The 14,936-nt window shown below is 40.5% G+C and overlaps 1 protein-coding gene across 3 annotated transcripts in view; it reads left to right on the top strand.

Moving 5' to 3' along the window:
- The window catches only part of CSMD1 (CUB and Sushi multiple domains 1), a 1,678,033-nt gene that overhangs the window by 881,658 nt on the left and 781,439 nt on the right, over positions 1 to 14,936 (top strand). The gene's annotated exons all lie outside the window — the stretch shown is intronic.

Genomic DNA, 14,936 nt, shown 5'->3' with positions numbered 1-14,936 from the left:
GCATCTGGCTGGTCATTGTTAGAAAAAGAAATCAGGCTATATGGGGTCTTGCTCTGATCCAGTAAGGAGGTTCTTATTATTTAAAAATTATTTATGCATTAAAAAGATATAAACTGAAATTTTTGGGTTTTAAATTTTATTTAGAAAATGGACAAAAGCAATAGATGGAATCCTGTAATGATTGCTACATGCATTCAGAAAGGTCAGATGGGATCACAGAAGCTCCTCTGAAAGCGCATTGGCCAGCTGCCATTTCAGAAATGGTTCTGCTAATAAGAGTGCAGTAGTCTACATTAACTTAGAGTAAATGCATCAATAAAGTGTTCCCACAATAATGTTTGATAAACACCTTCACCCATGTTATTAGTATTTAGTTACACACAGACTTTATTGATTACTACTATGCCTGTGGGGGGGATGGAATACAGCATTTGGTTTAAATTAATACATACATTGACAGCTGCATTTAAAGGGAGAGCGAGCAAGTGCACGCGCGCGAGAGAGAGAGAGTCTAGCAGGCTGCAGATATAAATTTACATCCCCCCACCCCCGATGCCTGGAGTTCCACGGTTAGAAAATAACTGTGTACAGTGTTCTGCTTGTACAGGGTTCTGCTTGCACAAAATCTGAGTAGAAATGTAAATGTGACTGAGGCATTGTTTAGACTGTTGTCACTCCCATATGGATAAAATTCACAGGAACAGGGCAATAAAAAGTAGACAAGAGATGTTTGGTAATTTACCTTATGCATATGTTCACCCCAATGAATAAAATTTGAAATAAGACATAAGAATAAGAAGCAACAGGAGATGGTGGTGGTGAAATTGCCTTACTGGTTTCTCATACTTTTCCTTGATAGACACAATTGGTCAAAAGAGTAAAAAAGGTACTTCTATGTGTCCAAGACATCACAATAGCAACTTCTGCAATTGCTCCAGATTAGCCAGTTGCAGCCACACTGCAGCTTGCAGGGCTGAGACGTGTTGGGGGCTACACACACATATTATTGTAGGACACCAACAAGTAGATTATCTGTTGAGCCTTTTTGATACCATATTGATAATAAGAGAAGCCTGATAAAATAAATTATGTTATTATCTTATCTCATAGGCAAGCTTCTAACATTTGTGACATTTGTTGTGTTATTTGCTTCAAACGTCCTGACTTGATTTTGTGACAATAACTGTATGCTCAAAAAAATCAATTGGGGATTGTTAATAACTTACATTGTTCAGTCATTGAAGCAAAGTGTTATTGTAATTCAGTGAGAGCCCAGAAGTTGGATATACAAATGCAGTCTAAAATAAGAGAACGGGAGTTAGAAGAAGAGGACAACACCACCACTCACTGGTGTGAGTTTCCCTAAACAAATCATATTCTCTAATCTGGGAAATTAGTGTCTTCTTGTAATACCCTAGTATTATCAGTTTTTTGCTTGCTGATTGATTGATTGATTGATTGATTGATTGATTAAGTGCCGTCAAGTCAGTGTCAACTCTTAGCGACCACATAGATAGATTCTCTCCACAATGATCTGTCTTCAAATTGACCTTTAAGGTCTCTCAGTGGTGCATTCATTGCTGTCATAATCGAGTCCATCAACCTTGCTTCTGGCCGTCCTCTTCTTCTCTTTCCTTCAACTTTCCCCTGCATTATGGACTTCTCAAGGGAGCTGGATCTTCATATAATGTGTCTGAAGTATGATAGTTTGAGTCTGGTCATTTGTGCCTCGAGGGAAAATTCTGGAATTATTTGTACTATGATGCATTTGTATATTTTCCTGGCTGTCCATGGTATCCTCAAAAGTCTTCTCCAGCACCAAAGTTCAAAAGCATCAATACTTTTTCTATCTTGCTTCTTCAAAGTCCAGCTTTCGTATCCATAGAGTGTCATGGAAAAAACCATTGTCTAAACGATTCTAATCTTTGTAGGTATAGCCATGCCACGGCATCTAAATGTCCTTTCCAAGGCTTTCATTGCAACTCTACCAATTGCTAGTCTGCAGTGTATTTCTTTACTGCTGGATCCTTTACTGTTGATGGTCAATCCTAAAAGGCATAAGCTATTCACCACTTCAGTCTCTTCATTGTCAGTTCTGACACTGGTTGCTGTACCCATTGTCATTCGTTTAGTCTTGCTTGCTATGATAGCCACTTTAATAAATGGGCTGTTTCTTTGACAGTAGGGTTAGAAATCAAATAGCACAAAAAAAGACTATTTCTTTGCAGCCTGTTGGTCAATAATAAGACAGACTCAACTATGCTAAATCTATTTTAAACTCTTTAAATCTAGCATTGAACCAGTAGAAATTAAAATAAAGAAGCCGCACATATTTATTGTATTTTTAATTAACAAAATGTTTATATCGGAATAGATACACAACTTATACACAGAACACATTAGACAAGTCTGATGTTTTCAAAACACAGAAATCTCATAATAAATTAAAATATTAATGTGCATAATCTGTGCGTGGGGCAACAACATGTCTATCTCCTCAGCAGACCTTCAGAGGGGGTGTGAAAATTGTCCCTCTCTTCCCTAACACGACAGCATAGTGTTAGTCGGGATGTCAGCCACTGTTGCAACAACTCAGTTCTAATCTAGATGCCAGTTGCTGATAATTGCATCAGATTGATACAATCCCAGCTCTTACTTAATCATTCAGACTTTGTAGAAAGCAATACACCTTAAAGCCTTTTCTTTGTGGCCACTTTTTGTGAGAGTCTCACATATTATTTATGTATGTCTGTATTTATTTATTTATCTATCTATCTATCTATCTATCTATTTATTTATTTAACTTGTATACCACCCAAACTTTCATCTCTGGGAAGTTAACAATAACATAAAAACAATTAAAACAAATATAAAAGATTAAAACAATTTAACAATTTAAAAACAGTATAAAATTAAAACAGTATAAAATTAAAACTACAAATTTAAAAAGATGAAAAAGCTTGGGTGAAGAGATGGGTCTTCAGATTTTTTAAAGAATAGTCAGGGATGGGGAGGATCACATCTCAGCAGGGAGCGCATTCCACAATCTCGGGGCAGCAATCGAGAAGGCCCGTCAATCGAGAAGGCCCGTCAATCGAGAAGGCCCATCATACAACTTACATTGTATGATGAGAAGATTGATTTGATCAATACCAATTTTCAAAGATCAGGACCAATTAGTGCTCTTCTCCATTGGTTAAAAATATATAAATTTATTAATTTTCACTTTTGTTTTAGCCTTCAGATATATAAAACCATTAAGTCAGAACATTCAAATCTATGCTTTTGTTCTGGGAAGTAATATTTTGTAATTTCGTTTGTGAAATTGATTTGTCCATGGTAGAATAGTTTTCTTTGCTGTTCCTAAACATTTTACTACCCTTTTTAAACTGAATGAATATAAACATTAGTTGCAAGCCTTTGCAAAATGGATATGCATCTTAAAACCAGTGCACTTCAGCACTGCATAAAATGTAGGATCTGTAAGAATGAAACCAGATCAAACCCTTTGGGGAGGATAGATCAGTCAGTCAAATTTTATGGTATAATCAAAGTTGTCACAGCAATACAAACACAATCATTCAAAATCATATATCAACAAATACATATAGGGTGGGTTCAGATGTAACACAGCAACTACGTAAATAACTGCTGATTGCTACTGTACTGATGTGCACTCCCACCAATGCTGCAATTTTCATGGCTTATGAAGCTGCCAATGATAAGCAAATGTCAAATGGAGAATATTGGTTACCAGCCTCAGCCCAACATTTGAAGTTGGCTGGGAAAAGTTGGTAACTGAGGTCAGTAACTGATATTCTCTGCCTGACATTAGCAGCTTCAGAAGTTACAAAAATAGCAGCAGTGGCAAGAGTGCATGCCCAGTAGCAACTGATGGTTCTTCCATATTTAATTGCTTCTGTTACATCTGAACCCACCCATAGTGTTGCCCACACTTAATCAAACCAGTTTGTCACTCTTGCAGTTAACAGATTGGAATTGATATTTCCCCCCATAATATTGCAGTATCTCAGTATGCATTGTTGTGTGTCCTTTGGAACACGGTAGAAAATGAAAAAATATTTAGGAAAGGGGAACGTTTGGTCATCAAATTAATGAAGTCCATTATTCAGCCAATTTCAATATTTAGCATTGGAAAAATAAAGGTTTGTCATTCGTATATGTGTACAATACCAGTCCAGTAGTTGTACCCATAGGTCATATGGTCAGACTGGCACTTGAGAGCATATTGATGGGCAAAAATGGGAAGTATTAGGTAATAAGAAATGATGTGTTGAAGGCTGATAGTGGATTGAGTCTCATGGTTGCTCAAATGAAATAAGCAACCCTATACTGAAAGTTGATACAGAGGTCAGAAGCTATCCATAACTTCCTCTGGCCTTGCTCTTTTTCATTTCTATAACTTCTGTTGGTATGCCTTATTTCAAAAATACAAAGCCCCAAATGTATGTATACACTTAAAGCATAAGATTAGAATAATTTAAAAGCTAGAAGAGGAACAATCTCTTTCTGCAAAAGCTAGCAAAGGGCATAAATCTGCACTGTGATAAAAGAAGCAAAAGGAATTGAGACTTCTATGAAACTAAGTAAGACCCTCTGCCTAACTAAAACACAAAACAAGGAAATATAACAATATGGGTCTACTTAGGCGAGCTGAAAGTCATGTCTTTTTATTAGCAAGAAGCCGCCTTCACTCAAAATGTTGTTTCTGGCATGTCTGGATTGTTGGGTGAAGAGAGTACCACCAAAGTCAAAAGAATTCTTCCATGTCCTTAAGCTGTCTGCACATGCTCTTTTCAAGAAATTTCAATGGCCCTGTAGAGATTCTGTGTTGTAATCTGTATCTTGTTTATGCACCATGGCTGACATGTCTTGCATCAGAACACAAGCGGTACAGAACTGCCCGCACTTCTGCAGGACTATAAATCAATAGTGCTGCGCAAGAGTAAATCAATGGTACTGCTGGCTTTTGTATGAAGACACATCATATGCCAATTCCATTGGAAATAATGGAAGCAGCATGCATCATACAATCGCGTTGGAATCAGCAGCCCTGGCACTGCTTTACTACATTACTCTAGAATGCAGCAAATTTGCATGTGCTTCCTGCACATGCACTTCATAGGTCAGAGTGTAATCAAAGATGTTTCTCTTTTGTTCTGAAAATCACTGAAATGATTTATAATTATCATGATTGAGACATTCCTTAGCTTTGGGGAACATGGTTTTTGATTTTTAGAAATAAACCCCTGGGTTTATTTCTTCAAGAGCAAAAGCATTTGTTTTTAACCATCTAGTAGTCCAGGCCTGCCACCTACTTTTCAGGGGTTAGCAACCTTGACTTCTTCAACTGACTCTTGAAAGCCAACTGCTTAGTATAAAGATGAAGGGAGGGAGGGGGGAAAGTGCATGGAAAACTGTATGAAAAATTAATGTTCATGTAATCATTTTTATTCTCTGCATGTTACAAAAACTATCACACATCTGACCCCACCAAGCAGCCATATCATCCAGGAGCTCTTGAGAGTGCTTGTGGAGGCAAGGAGAATATAAATGGCAACTTTAGTGATAAAAGATGTGATCAGGGAGGTGAGTGAACTCTCAGCAGCCATTAAAGTGTACTATCAGAAAGAATACATTATTTACTATTGCTGTTCTTATTGCAGGATGTCATTGCAAGCAAGATCTACAAGCTCTTTGGTGTGAGAAGGATGTTTTGTTGCTTGGTTTGATATTTATTTCCTGGCATGTGTCTTAATACTTAAAAGCTCCATCCAATTAAAAGGCTATAGTACTACCACACTGAACTAGGATGGCCATTCCCAGATTTGTCTCTAATAAATAAATGAATCCCTCTTTATCAGTGTCATCAGTGTCAAGGAATATTGAAATTTCACATACTGGCTAGGGAAAAAATCCCTATGATATTTATTCAAGTGATCCCATAGGAACTTTAGTCCTTAGGTACATCAGTTTTGTGCTTCGAGAACAGCAGTGGCCCCTCCAATCCAACTGCTTTTGAAATAGGGGAGCATTTAAAAGAAATAGAGGAAAAACTCTGGTGGATCCATTGAGTCCAACATCCTCTTTCCCACAAGCATCTGACTAATCAGATCAACCCCACAAAGCAACAACCCTCACTTGCTGACCCCACTGCTTTCCCTGCTGCAATAACTAATATTCAGAACAATGAATTGTTCGAATATTCAGAACAAAGTGGTTAGGACTAGGACTGGGGAGACCCGAGTTCCAAACCCTATTCAGCCATGAGACTTGTTGGGTGACTCTGGGCCAGTCACTTCTCTCTCAGCCTTAGCTACTTCATAGGTTTGTTGTGAGGAGAAACTTAAGTATGTATTACGCTGCTCTGGGCTCCTTGGAGGAAGAGCGGGATATAAAAAGTAAATAATAATAATATAATATTATTGTTTCAGATCCTCGGAACTTCATTTAGCTATCATCACTAATACAAACTGATAGTCCTTTCCTCTGTAAATTTGTCATCACATCTTCAGACAGCATATTTAATAAATTATTCCTCTGCTATGTGTGAAGAACAATACATTCTTTTGTGTATTTTAAATCTACTGCCATTCAGCTTCATTGGGTGACCACAGATTTCAACATTATGATTTTATTTTCTTTTTTAAAGCAGGGGGATGCCAATCTTATATTGTATTCCATATCTTAGCCCTAAAATTTCACACACTTTTGAAGTTATTGTTTTATGCTTCCATCTTGCCCAAGCATTGAGAAATTGCAAGGCATAGCCTGGGTTAGGGTTACTTAGGTTTTGGGTTTCTTTGAATGAAGGTTTATTACATTTTTATAATATTTGCTTTATTTGCAAATGAAGAAGTGGTGCATGAATGCAGTACGTCTGTGACCTCATAGCAGACATTAGACAGAGAGACATACCCCTCTCTCCTTTCCTTTCCTCCCTCCCCCCGGCTCTCTCTCAGCTGGTCCACATGATCAGCAGCAATTCTGTTTATTGGAAGTTTGGGGTTCATGACAGGCGCACACTCCTGCAGAGCATGTTTTGTGATTGTTTTGCTAAACCTTCCAGTTTACCATGCAAACTGACTTTTAGCCAGGATTGGCCAATAGAATTTAAACCTCAAGTTCCTGATTAAATGTTGGTTGGGGCACTGCTAAAACAGGATTGGGTAGGTTTTTTTGCAGCTCGAACAACAGGCTCCATGGCAGTGTGTGCCTGCCAGGAATTCCGGATTCCTGGTAAATGGGCATTGCCGGGGATCGTGTAAACCAGCCGCCGCCGCCACCACCCTCTCTCTCTCTCTCTCTTTCTCTCACCCCACTGTAGTGTAGGCTCCAAGGTTATGGCAGGGGATCAGGAATCAAGGAGCAGGAGAGAAAACAAGTCAAAGCCAGGGGCCTGAAACCAGGTAGAGTGATTCGAGCTATGCAGTAGGCAAGAAGTTGTGGCAGAGCCATGAGCTGAGCCAGGTACATAAAACAAAAGCTGAGGATAGCAGTAATCTAGATGTCAGGAATGGACCCAGAGTTAGAGGATTCAAGTAGCCAAGCCAGAGAGAACAGATACAGTACACCAGAAGCAAGGTGACTTTGTTACTGAGGCAAAACGTAGATCAAACAGGGGTCCTTATAGTTCTTTCTGCTCCAGCAGGATCTAATGGTCACCCTGGTTGGGCAGGACAAATTCACAGCTTCTGAACTCTACATTTTGGCAAAGCTCTTCCAGTTCAGTAGTAGTCTACCACATGGGGTAGTTGTAGATAAAATCTAAGTCTCTCAGCTTCAAACCAGCCAGTTCCTGACACTTGTCCAGCCACTTACCTGGGTGAGCTATTTTCCCCAAGCTCTTATGTGTATCTTCTTTAAAACACAACAGGGGGGGGGGAACCCTCCAGTACACCATCTATCAATTAGCTCCATCAGTCAACCATTTGGAGTTATCAACCAGAAATCAGCATGCGCGCACGCACACACACAAAGAGGCTTCAGCTGGAACAAATTTTATCTCTTTAGAAAGTGTTAAAAAAGCAATGCATGTGAACAGCAGTGTTGCTTGACTGAATTCCAAGGATGGAACCACTGACTAATAGCAGGTCTGCCAAACAGCGTTATGGAGCTCCTTGCAATTAAATTGCCATGCTGCTACCAGGAGTTTTCAGAAAGTGGATACTATGACAGATTTGGATTCATTTCATAACTCAATTTTGTGTCTGCTTCTTTTACATTTGGCTTATCTGTTTGTTTGGGTATTGGTTCAGCGGTATTTAAATTAACATTTGTCTTTTCTTACTGTGACGTGTAATGTCAAGTTAAAATGCCTTTCCCTTGCATCCTTTGTCAGGCTGCAGCTCGCACTGGAGAGCTATCATGATAATAGGCGGAGAGGTTAAAGAAACTGTAAATGATGGCATTTCTTTCCTACAGCCTTGGTTCATAGACTTTTCATGACTGACACATTATTATGAAATTGCTGAGAAGCAGAATTGCACAGATTAATTCATTTTGAGCACTGGTAGACTTGGCAATTTTAAGAAAAATCTTGCTGACAGTGAAGCTGCATACGCACAGAGCCATAATTTGGTCCTGCTACTGTCTAAAAAGAAAGGTTTAGTGACATGCACATTGAATTGCTAGGGAGCTGTGTGTAAGTAATTTGCTGAATCGAACGCCTACCAATGACTGTACTTCCAAAAACAATAGAGGCATGTTTCTGCCTCTATTGTTTCCCCCCCCCCCCGGGGCCCCTGTACTTAGATCAGTGTACAGCAAATATAATGCCCAGTGGATGACTCCATCTATGTTTGTTTTTGAGGGTACACTGAAGTAGTTTGGGAGGTTTGTATGCAAATGGAGACAACATAGAAGTGCTGAGATTTCCTATTGCAGGTCTAGTAGGATACATTTTAGAATCTCTCAATCAGCTTCTATCAGTTCAGTTGTAGAGGTTAAGTGCAGAGTGCAAAGTCTATACAAGCAGCTCTGTATCCTTCCTGGTGTGACATTCCCCATCCAGAAATGAAGCTGAGAGGCTCCATTAGAAGTTAGCTTGAAACTCAGCAACCATACCAACAGAAGAAATGGTGCTCCTGGGGCTTTGGGGAAGGGATATTCTACTACAAGCTCCTTTGCTTCCCAGAATTATTCATAACTAGCTGGGCTGGGCACAGAGCATCTGCACCTCTAGTTCACCCACTGCCGCTTTCTCCCCCCCCCCCACCACCACCACTTTTTTGCCCGCATGCTTGCTGCCTTCTTTCCCTGCCCCACCCCTGGCTGTCCATCTTCTTCCCACGCCCACCCCACTCCCACCCCTCCGCCTTCGTCTTTTCCCCACCTGCCTACCCCCACCACTGTCATTTTCTTTGGCTGGCCAGCCGGCCACCATCATTCACCACTGTTTTCTTTGCCTGCCATCCGGCCATTAACTACCACCATTTTCTCCATCATTATCTGGACAGCTGCTTGCAAACTCTCATGAGAGCTGCCACACATGAGATTAATGACAGGTATGCTGTAGAGAAATATATATATAAAGATTTTCTTTCTGGCTGTGCTTTGTGGATACGTGTGGAACTACTTTCCTAGATTCCCTTCCTGTATTATAGGTATACTAGTGTGGACCTGTAATCATCTCATTTTTGCTACCCCTTTCAGAGGTTAAAGGGAGGGCATGTTTGCCAGAAACTATTTTGTGAGGGGGACTAAACTGCCAACAGGTTTTGAAGTGGGGACTTACACATCCTTGCTTTAATAGAAAACTAGCTGGGCTGGGCGCAGAGCATAATCTGTTTGCACACTTCATTTTATGCAAATTGTACTCATGTATTGGTAGTAGGGCTGGTCTTGTGGTAGCAGGCATGGCTTGTCCTCTTAGCTAAGCAGGGTTTGCCCTGGTTGCATATGAATGGGAGACTTGATCTGTGAGCACTGTAAGATATTCCCCTTAGGGGATGTAGCCGCTCTGGGCAGAGCAGAAGGTTTCAAGTTCCCTCCCTGGCTTCTCCAAGATAGAGCTGAGAGAGATTCCTGCCTGCAAACTTGAAGAAGCCACTGCCAGTCTGTGTAGACAATACTGAGCTAGAAAGACCAATGGTCTGACCCAGTATATGGCAGCTTTCTATGCTCCTGTGTTCCTATGTAGAGATACCCAAATGTACAGTATGTACACTCTGACAGTCCAAGGCAACCATGTAAGCAGCTATCAGAAAAGGGCTGGATCCCTGTTTCTGTGTATTCTAGCAACAAACAGTACAATCATATACTTCTCCAAATTCTCCACATCTCCAATCATATACTTCTCCAAATTCTCCACATCTATTTGTAATCAGATATCTTTATTAAAGTATACAGTATAGCATTGCAGGCAAAGCTGCCATTGGTGAAAAAAAATCTTAGTAATGTCCCAAAATGTCATTGCTGAATCCCCCCGTCTATTAGACCTGTTACTTTATCAATGAAATAAAATTAAGGTTGCATCCTGTGGACTTCACAGTGTTAACCCTTGGTTTTTAAAAAGCATATAGGATTGTGTAAAAATAGAAATTAGGAAACTATATAACCCACTAGTTGTCTTGAGAGTCTTTGCAAGCAAAGGAATTCAATCTTCACAGGCTGTTTGGTATAAGTCTATAAAGAGAAGTATGCTGAGTTGATGAAGTGTTCGCTTTATGACAGCAATATTACTAAGCAGGTAAATAATACAGGAAAAGTATAAGCTTGTCATAAACCCAGAGTTAAGAATCTGTAAACAGTTTTCATTCCAATCTCCTTACTCACTGAATTAAAGAAATGAATTCTGTCAACCTATGCCTTGACTTTTTAATGCAACTGGTTCTGTAAAATTTGTTTCTCTGTGCTATTGGCAAAACCCTCTTCTGTTAAGCACCCCACACTGGGCTATTGATGAGAATAATTTATGCAAAACACGATTTCTCTTTTCTTTGTTTGTCAGCACTTCAATGGGTCCACTGTGAAATGAATGTTCTTTAAATCCGGCAGCTTTGTGAGGTTTGTGAGGCAAGCCAGTTTTAATGGTTTGACAAGTCAACTATGAAACAGATGTATAAAGTATTTCCTCAAAATATTAATTTCTAACTTTGGACAAAATGCAAATCTTTGTTAGGAGATGGGAACCATTGTAAAATGTCATAATTTGGATTATCAATAATGGTTGCCAAGTGTCCTCATCCACTCCAAAAATCTCCATACACAGCAGCAGGATGCATGCAAATGAATATTTGTGCCTATGCTGCCACATAGGCGGATCTTTATACATGTGTGCACATGTGAACGGTACAGTGGACAGTGCTGTGAAATTTGACCATGATGATCACCTCTTTGGGAAGCAATGAATCTGAGGTCTCTCCATCAAGCCAACTGGTCAACTGATTCTGTTAGAATACAACACTGATCTTCTCTTTTTCACTGTATAAATGGTCTCAATCCATCAAAGTAGATCTGACACACCACTGTTAATGCTAGATGCAAGGCACTATGAATGGGAATGGTATGTGCAAAGGATCTTATCAGAGAGGGATTTATTTAGTTCAGGTAGGGATTATTATTGAACTTTGGAACTTTGCTGTGGAAAACAAATAGATATGCCCAGCATAGAGATCTCAAACACATGAGAGGAAAGGATAGGGTACGTGACTAGCAGCTTCTGATAATCCCAAAAAGCTTCAAATCTGCTGTTGATCACTACAGAAGTGCTACGGATGTCAGGACAATCCTTTAAAACTTGCACAGGCGTTTCACATGACACGTGCAAAGTGCCAGGAGGATTTGTGCAGGGAGAGCGGTCTTAGCTCTTAGCACACAAGCAGCCTCCAACCCCTGGGCAGCCAGATCGGCCACCCACACAACTGCTGGCTCAGTCATGGAGCTGTGGGGATCAGGGGGCCGCCTGTCCCCTGGAAGTTCTAGGATGCCCCACATGAGTGCGCAGAGCATTCTGGAGAGATCTCCGAGCCTGGGAGGCTGGCTGCAGCCCACGGGCTGGTTCCCACGATCAGTAGGAAGCGGGCTAGGCTCCCTTAGCCTGATTTCTACTGATCGTGGGAATATCTTCGCAGTCTACTTTGTCCACCTACTGCAATTAATTAATGCAAAAGTCCATTAATTTCAGTAATGCATATGTATTCAGTACTTGGTTTGCATAAGCATGCATATGTATTCAGTACTTGGTTTGGGCCCCTTTTGCAGCAATTACTGCCTCAATGCGGCGTGGCATGGATGCTATCAGCCTGTGGCACTGATGAGGTATTATGGAAGACCAGGATGCTTCATTAGCGGCCTTCAGCTCTTCTGCATTGTTTGGTCTCATGTCTCTCATCCTTCTCTTGGCAATGCCCCATAGATTCTCTATGGGGTCAGGTCAGGCGAGTTTGCTGGCCAATCAAGCACAGTACACTGTATACTTTTCAGAGGTCCGATATTGTTCTATTCTTCAATCCTTGTCTTCTTGGTTCCATGTAATATTCTGATTTTCTGAGATTGTGGATTTGGGGTTTTCATGAGCTGTACACCATGATCATCACAATGATAACAAATTAAGGCTTGACTTATCTCGCTTTGCATGTAATGCGTCTGTCTCATATATCAGTTTCACCTTTTAATTTGCATTACTGAAATTAATGGACTTTTGCACGATATTCTAATTTTCCGAGTTTCACCTGTATACCCCTTTGCTGAGAAGCAGCACAGTCACTTGAACCATTTCTAATTCCTCCAGCAAAGTCATTAACTAACTATATTTGAAAGCAGGGGTGTAGGGAGCCCTTTGGCAGCTAGAGGATGTAGTCCAGCCAGCAGCTCCCTCTCATCCTCCCCAATCAGCATGCTGACTGGTTGGGGCTTTTTTTTCCAGAGCCCAGCCAGCATTCCACAGCCCACACAGCTCTCCTCCCCAGCCGGTGTTTCATTGAAACATTGGCTGGGGAGGAGAGCTGTGTGCCTCATGCTCCCAGTCAGCAAGTGCTTTGGCCATCAGCTGGAAGTGGGAGGGTGTGCACCGGCTGAGTATGAGGGGTGCCTTGATACCCCCCCTCCCCAGACCTTGGTGACTGAAGGACACCCCTTGCTCCATTGTTCCCACATGTGTTTGAAAGAAATACTTTTTTGATAAGTTTGCAGATGTTCCTGGAATGCTGTAACTAGCCATCTTCTTTGTTATAATAACCTTGGTCTTTATCTGTTGAGACATTCTGCTATAACTGACTCTTCCATTATATTGCTATAACTTCCAGTATTTCATTAATTCTGGCAATTAGTTTTTTCACCTGGTGAAATCTATGTCAGCTCTGAGAAAGAATGGGTTTGTTTCAGTAAATGGGTCTATGTATAAGAAGTCTTAAACTTGGTGCAGACATTTCTGGCAAGCAGGTGAAGATGGGTAATACTAATAGTACTAGGCATCATATTCTAAAGATCAATATTGTGACATGGACTTTTTCCTCCAAGTGTTTAATTGTTGAACTAGTCAAAATATCAGTATCATGAACAGATCTACCTTAGCAAATTGTCTCCAATATAAGTGGCACTGAAAAGAAGGTGGGAGAAAACAGCTGGGATCATTCAACACTTTTTAGCAATTGAGGATTGAAATGCTTTCCAAAACCAGACAAAAGGACAGATCAAAGTAAAATATTGAAGTTAAGAAATACTTTTTTAAAAAAGAACGTTTCCTATATCCTGCCTTTCAAGCCCTTGTAGGCGATCAAGGTGGCTCACATGTTGCTTCATAAGTTGACTATGCTGAGTCACACTTATTTTTAAATTGCAATATATCTTAGCAAATCTCCAAACTCATTTTTTTGTGGGAAGCAGTGTGAGATAGTGGCTGAAGTGTTCAGAGGGAAACAATGGGAAACAGATGCAATGGAAAACAGAGCTTTTATACCTTTTTAATAGTTGTGCATAGGGATTTGCAAATTGATTTGACTCACATCTAGGTGATCCAAGCAATTCAAATTCAAATTGAATCACTCCTAAAACGGGTAATTTGATTTGAAATCAAATCGACCCAATTCAGATTGGTATCTATTCAAATTGATTCAACAACCATTTTGGTGCCAAGTGCTGAATTGATGCAAATTTGATTGAATTGATTTGAATTCATATCAACTCAAATTCAAACTGAATTGACCCTGTTTCAAACCAATTTGAATTCTAATAGAATCGGACAGATTCAAATACAAATCACAAAATTTGATTCATGAACATCCCTGGTTGTACAAAAGAATCAATCCCAGGAGGTTAATCTTTGCGATGAGAAGCAATAAAGAGACACATATAATTATGTATGAAATAATGCATAAAAATGTATGGCCACAACTTTATTGTACAATATCCAATAACCAATGTTAACAAATCAGTGGCTTCAGCTAGATAGCAGGATTATATGTGCACTAGCTATAAGCCCCATAGGGAAATGGCCTGAAATCTTGCTGCAAATTGTTCCCAACTAAGCTACTGCTCCCTCTAAAGCTCCCTGCTCCACCCACAGGCTCCACCAAGTTATGACAGGTACAACTTGTTTTGACATTTCAAACTAAAATGAAGCCAAATTAATAAACCTTAATCCCTGAGGAGGGTGAACTCTGCCCCTCCCCACACAATTACAGCCAAGGAAATGGTGGCAGAGCCACCACTGAGCAGACGGGTCCAAAGAACCCGGGCCGCTGCCAGTCAGGGGCTGCACCTGGTGCCTGAGCCACGCCCTCTGCATCTGATATCAGACACAGGGTGCATGGCGTTGCTTTGAGAGCAAACGTTTGAGAGCAAATACTGGCCAGCGCTGCATTTGCAGCATGACTGGGGGCTGCTCACCCTGCCTTTAAAGGCAGGGAGAGCTTGCCTGGCTGCACTGTGAATGTGGCACTGGCCGGAATATGCTCCCAAACAGGGCCGCACAG

The sequence above is a fragment of the Hemicordylus capensis genome, chromosome 1 (genome assembly GCF_027244095.1).
Source record: "Hemicordylus capensis ecotype Gifberg chromosome 1, rHemCap1.1.pri, whole genome shotgun sequence".
NCBI classification, from domain to species: Eukaryota; Metazoa; Chordata; class Lepidosauria; order Squamata; family Cordylidae; genus Hemicordylus; species Hemicordylus capensis.
This window is presented reverse-complemented; position numbering and strand designations above follow the sequence as displayed.